The sequence below is a fragment of the Chlamydotis macqueenii genome, chromosome 1, assembly GCF_036417535.1.
Source record: "Chlamydotis macqueenii isolate bChlMac1 chromosome 1, bChlMac1.mat, whole genome shotgun sequence".
Lineage (NCBI taxonomy): Eukaryota > Metazoa > Chordata > Aves > Otidiformes > Otididae > Chlamydotis > Chlamydotis macqueenii.
In genome coordinates, this window is record NC_141556.1 from 4,506,663 (window position 1) to 4,513,086 (window position 6,424).

The 6,424-nt window shown below is 47.7% G+C and overlaps 1 protein-coding gene across 1 annotated transcript in view; it reads right to left on the reverse strand.

Moving 5' to 3' along the window:
- Positions 1-644, reverse strand: part of PRKCQ (protein kinase C theta) — a 65,430-nt gene extending 64,786 nt beyond the window's left edge. Inside the window, exon 1 of the mRNA XM_086744688.1 lies at positions 506-644. The gene's annotated coding sequence lies outside the window, so the exon portion shown is untranslated. The remainder of the gene's footprint in view (positions 1-505) is intronic.
- Positions 645-6,424: the final 5,780 nt, after the last annotated feature.

Below are 6,424 nucleotides of genomic sequence, written 5' to 3' on the forward strand. Positions count from 1 at the left end.
TAAAACTAGACTTCTATCTGCTGCCTGATTGCATTCTGCTGTAACCAAGAAACACCTACAAAACATCACAGAACCTAGCAGAGGAAAGTATTTTCCCTCTATATTTTCCCCAGTTTGTTTATTGTGTTGAATAACACTTGGGTTATAGTCGGTTTTCATCGTTTTTCTCATTTCCCCCTCCTCTTTGTATTGCATGAAGGCACATGGGAGAAAACAACACTGTTTTAAAGGCAGGAAAATGTGATTGTGAAACCACAAACACTCGCGAAGGTGTAGAACGTGAAAGTAATTTTAAACTCTTATTTAAGAAAAAAAATAAAAGAGGGATCTTCGGCTAGATGGCAAGTCGGCAGCTTTAAAATCCCGTAACAGAACAAGAACCGATGGCTGAAGCAGGGGTTGCTGAGTAGCATCCCCGGTAAAAGGAGATGCCAGCAGCACCAAGGAGTGCCCCAAATGTTCTCGCTGTCGCTCTCCCCCCGGTCCCAAACACATCGCCCAGTACCTGCTGCCTGCCCGCCTCGGCTCAGCTGGGCTCCGCTCAGATCGGCTCGGCTTAGCTCGACTCGGATCAGCCCGGTTCAGCTCGGATCAGCTCGGTTCGGCGCAGCCTTGCTCAGCTCAGCTCGGCTCAGCGCAGCCTGGTTCAGTTGAGCTCGGCTCACCTCGGCTCGGCGCAGCCTAGTTTAGCTCAGCTCGGCTCAGGGTACCCTGGTTCAGTTCAGCTCGGCTTTGACACGGTTCGAGCCCAGTCCAGCCCGGCTCGGCTGGGCTCCGCCCAGTAAAGCCCAGCTCGGCTCAGCCCAGCCCAGCCCGGCTCGGCTCGGCTCGGCTCGGCGCAGCGCTCCCCACCGCAGCCGCCGCCCCGCCGCGGCCGGGGCTGCCCTTACCGCCTCTTCCTCCTCCTCCTCCTCGGCCCCACCCCGCTCCGCGCCCCACCGCATCCCCCTCTCCGCCCTCCGGGCCTCCTCCCGTGTTCCCCCCCCCACCCCCAAAGGGCCCGATCCTCGGGGGCTTGGTACTGGCTGGGGTTGGGGGGGACAGGGACAGGTGAGGATCATGTCCAGCCCTGCTTTTGGGGGCTGTGTGCACAGAGCCCCCTTTTGCGGTCATGGAAACCATGGCTGCAAAGAAATCCTCACCCAAAAGAATGAAATAATGAGGAAAATCGGAATTTTTTCAGGATGCAGAGCCTTGTCATTGTGGCTAGCCGGCCGTCTTGCTGAGGGATTCAGAGGGGAAGTCAGCAGGGAAGTCTTTCCTTGTTCATCTGTCCCATCATGTTATGTTCTTGGCCACAGGTGTTTGAAACATTTCTCTTCCAGGCAGGCCCAACCTTGGACCAGGCTGTTGGATGAAAGAAGGCCAGGTGGTAGCTGTTCAGTGCACCATAGAATCTTAGAATGTTTAAGGCTGGAAAAGACCTCCAAGATCATCTAGTCTAACCACCAACCTAACACCACCATGTCCACTAAACCATGTCCTGGAGTGCCAAGTCTACACGTTCTTTGAACACCTCCAGGGATGGTCCTTCCACCACTTCCTTGGGCAGCCTGTTCCAGTGCCTGACCGCTCTTTCAGTAAATAAGTGTTTCCTAATGTCCAACCTAAACCTCCCCTGCCGCAACTTGAGGCCGTTTCCTCTCTTCCTAAACCACTTTCAGGACTTGAGGGTGTCAGAGGTGGGTTTTGCCTGGGACATCCCCTGGGATTGCTTCTCAGCTCCACTGGTCCCGTGGCTTCCTCTTGTGCCATAAGATTAAGTATGAGGCTGGGGGTTGTGGACAGGGGGATTTGGAGGGGGACACTGGCCTGGGAACCTGGGAGAGGAGCAACAAGAAGGAAAGGAAACCCCAGAAGTGTGGGTGACAAAGGGGTTCGGAGAAGATCGTGCAAAATCCCCCCACCCTACAGAAGCACGCTATCCCTGTGAAGCACGTACCCATAGATGACATGAGGCCAGGTCCCAGATTCAGGTACCTTCTGTGGATCCTAAGACTCTGGTGAAGAATCTGGAATGGTGTTTCTCTAAAAGGTCAATGCACCATTAGAGGTGCAGAACATGCCAGCTGCCAGACCTGTAGAAGAGATGTTTTGTTTGAGATCATCCAAATAAGGCATTTAAAAATTTTAGGACCTGTAAGCATCCACTTTGAACAGACTGGGATGGCTCTTTGAATACCGTTGTGATTATTTTTCCCTTGCTGCTGGTTCCTAAAATGTAAACTATGCATCAAAATGAAGAAAGGGGAGGCAAAGCAAGGCGAAAGGAAAGGCTGCTGGGTTTTTGGAAATCAGAGGAAATTAATTTATTTCAAAGAGTGGTTCTCTCCTATTTTCTGGAACAGTTTGAGGCGACTATACCTGTTCCTATTGCCAGCAGGAGAGAAAAAGACATTTCATGAGGCAGACAATTTTGTATGTTAATTGCTCACATACCATTAACTTACATATCTGTCCTTCCTGTCTGCATCAGGGTGCGTTGTATTGGGCATAGGTGGGGTGTGGTGTTGATACTAAAAGCATGCAGAAGAGGTTCTTTCACCCCAAGTGAGGGTGAGATATAGATAATTAAAAACCCATGCATACCCATCCCAGGCTTAAATACTCAGTTCCACTGGTTGCTGATGCTGTTGCTACAATTTGCACAGGATCATGGTGGTAGGAGGACCATCGTAGCCACCTGTACTTAGACTGGATGAGTGCAAGCTTCTGGCATCGTAGTGGCGTATCGGCAGTGGCGATGCAGCCCCAGGGTCTCTCCTGCACTCCCTGGCCCCACTGATATTGTCCCCTGCCATATCACAGAATCGTAGAATAGTTAGGCTTGGAAGGGGCCTTTAAAGGCCATCTAGTCCAACTCCCTTGCAAGGAGCAGGGACATCTCCAACCAGACCAGGTTGCTCTGACCCCCATCCAACCTGGCCTGGAATGTTTCCAGGGATGGGGCATCCACCACCTCTCTGGGCAACCTGTGCCAGTGTTCCATCACCTTCAGTGTAAAAATTTTTTTCCTAATATCCAATCTAAATCTACCTCCCTCTATTTTAAAACCATTACCTCTCGTCTGTCACAACAGACCCAACTGAAGAGTTTTTATGTGAGTTCCCACCTGAGGGACAGAGCATGACACAGCAGTGGTCTACATGAGGATCACTTTGCCTATAGGAAATATCACAGATCTGCAAATATTTAGGCTCGGGATTAGCTTCTGTGTACCACACACAAAACAGTGCATCACACCACTTAGTTCTGATGTAGGGGCAGAAAAAGGCTTCAGCTTGCATCGTCTCGCAGCAAAACATTTGGCTGTGCAATGACAAAGTCATGTTACAGATTCATGGAATGGTTTGGGTTGGAAGGCACCTTCAAAGGTCATCTCGTCCAACCCCCCTGCAAGGAGCACGGACATCTCCAACCAGATCCTACCCACCAGGGACATGGAGAACAGATTTTCCCCTTGTTTTTCGCACCAGACTTTTGCATATTTAAAGCCGACAGTGCCGTAGTCTGGGAGGCAGCTGCCGTATTAATTACCCAGCTGACACAGAGCTTCCACTGAAACACGCATCAACTGCTGTATGTTATTATTGTCACTTAACTTGACTTGTTCGGCTAATCAGGCATTGCCTTCTACAACAGACAAGGCCACTCCTGTGGGTGTAGGTATTTGGAAACCAAAAGCCCTTAAAGCTGCATCTTTCTGGTGGAAAATATCACCACAAGCCATCGTGTTTTCTTTCCTGTATTTGAAAACCACCCACATTTTCAGTAAGAAAAAAAAAAAAAATTAAACTGATTGAGCGTTTTGCCTGGGCAATGGGCCTTTCTGAAGAGTTTCATTCGCAAAGTATTTGGTCTCTGTTTTTGGTTTTTAAGGACGATTATTTGCAGTTTATTGTTAATTTAAATGAGGTGTGGGAATAAAATAACTAGGGAACATGTTTAATAGCTGCTGCAAAAGGAGGTAAAATACTCTTTGTTTTGAATTGGTTGAAACTCAGTTAATGAGTCAATGTCCTTGAAAAATAAAGAAGAAAATACAGCAGGTTAGGTAATTTTTGACGGTAAAATAGTACTAAAACTGGGCTTTTTCTTTTTGTTGGAAAGTACCAGAGAGGTCACTTCATCACTTCTACTATATGACGCGTCCGACACCACCCGAACCACCTGTTCCTGAGAGAGATCTGCCTGCTCGGCTGTCACACACTTCCAACTCGGGAGCTCCCCGGCCTCCGCAGAAGAGGACAGGAAATGTAGTGAGCAAATCTTGCAAAACACTGTGTGACAGTGCATATCTCCCTGAAAAGGCTGAGTAATTATGGGAGACTCTCTCTACAAGGTCCAGTCTGATTTTACTTTCTTGGAACTCCTTGACTGGAGGTATGTATTGTCCATTTCAATCTATGAATCAATTACGATGCTGGTCTTAGCACTAGTCTTGTTGCAGTACCCTCCAAGAGTTGTCAGTCTCATACCAAGGACCAACCAAACATACAACGCAAAATGTATTTCTAATCCATAAAGTTTGCTCAACTGTGATTTTGTAAAGGTTCAAAGCTTTTCCTCGGTCCCTATTCAGTTATTTCAGGCTCAATATTATGTTTTGTCAGCAGCAGGTGGCATTCAAAATAATCAGTTTAAGCAGATGCATCAAATGCATTTTAGGGCATAGGTTGAGGGAAACAAAGTTGCTGCCTGCCCTCATCGGCTGGTTCCCACACTCTGCCTCCCTCCTGCTTGTGTCCTGCCTCCCCACCCCAGGTTATGGCTTCCTCGCTTTGCTGACTCAACTGATGGCCTCACCGTGCCCTCAGCCAGAGCAGCAAAGCAGGCTGGATTTAAGAAAAACAAGCAAAGCAAAACTGGGGGGGAAAAAAAAAGAAAGAAAAAAAAAAGAAAGAAAGAAAAAAGAAAAAAAACCAAAAGGATGCCTGTAAGAGGCATAATTTTCTCAGGGCATGGCTGCGTGAAGGGCTGAGTGAACACAGCAGTAGAGGGGAAGAGGTGGGGTGGGTGGCGGAGGGGTGGGAGTGGGTGAAAACTTCCCCAGCCAGCTCCATAGCCAAAAGGTTCGTGGTGTGTGACCCCACGCTCTAGTTGACAATGCGTGAGAGGTGTGGTGCTTTGAAACTGCTAGAAAAATACAAAGTCATTTGTGAGCTAAAGGTCCTCCCCTTTCCTGGAGAGCAGTCCCTCGTTTCTTGTGTGAAAACTATACCCCTTCACCGGCTTCTGCACAGACACCAACTCTAGTAACTCTCCCTGAAACAGGCATCACTGAAAGCCAGCTCCAAGGTTGGCCTGTTCCTACACCTGAGCATTAGCTGTTGACCACTCTTGGAGAAAAACTGGGCAGCCTGGGGGTTGCAGAACTGCTGGCACACGTGTCCTGCCATTCCTAGATCCTTCGATAACATCAATTAATTGCATGGGGAAAAACGAAGGAAAAGCAACAGTAGTAATATGTAAAATCACAGAATCACAGAACAGTTGAGGTTGGAAGGGACCTCTGGAGGTTGTGTTGTCCAACCTCCTTGCTCAAGCAGGGCCACATGAAGCTGGTTGCACAGGACCTTGGCCAGATAGCTTTTGAATATCTCCAGGGATGGAGGATCCATGACTTCTTTGGGCAACCAAATGACATGGGGCTCTGTAGTGTATTTACATATACCCTGTATTTACTGTCTTCCCACTTAAAAGAATATTAGTTTAAGTTCAGTTGGGTTTAGCAGAAGACGTTACCCAGGAGACTCACAGAGGTTAAGAGATCAGCAGGATTTCAAGTGTGCTCACATTTATCTTTGTAACTTGCACTGGTATTCATCACAGAAACTTGCACCCCACTAGAGGGTACTCTAAAGACAAGATGACTGGGAGGTTGATTGATCTGCTGCTGCTGCTGGGCAGGGCTTTTTTGTTTTGAAAATGATATGTTTTTTTTTCAGTTTTAGATCTGGGTTTTGAGCCTTGCTGCTGACAGTTCACACCATGGTGTCCTCCCATGGCTGATGTCTGTACCAAGATTTAAGCTGCAGCATAACTGAAATCTGAGATAAGCATCATGGCTAGAAGATGCTGATAATGCCTGCTGAGGTGGGGCAGATGTTTTCCTTGGAGACATAGTCACCTCCTTCAAATAAATGGGCTCCAGCAGCCCAGCTGGTAAGGGCTCTTGCATTTGATCTAGTGATCTTGCACTCATGGTAGGTTTGAACTCTCTTCCCAGGAGTCCAGAAATCATTTGGTTGGTTTTTGTTTGTTTGGTTGGTTGGCTTTTATTTTATTTTTTATTATCTATGCCGTTCCAGCAGACAGATAGCCACAGATTCCTATTTTTCAAACCGAAGAGTTTGTCAGAAAGAGCAATAAGACACTGTGATGATAATGCAGATTTTAATCTTAAATGAATGTTGGCTCATGT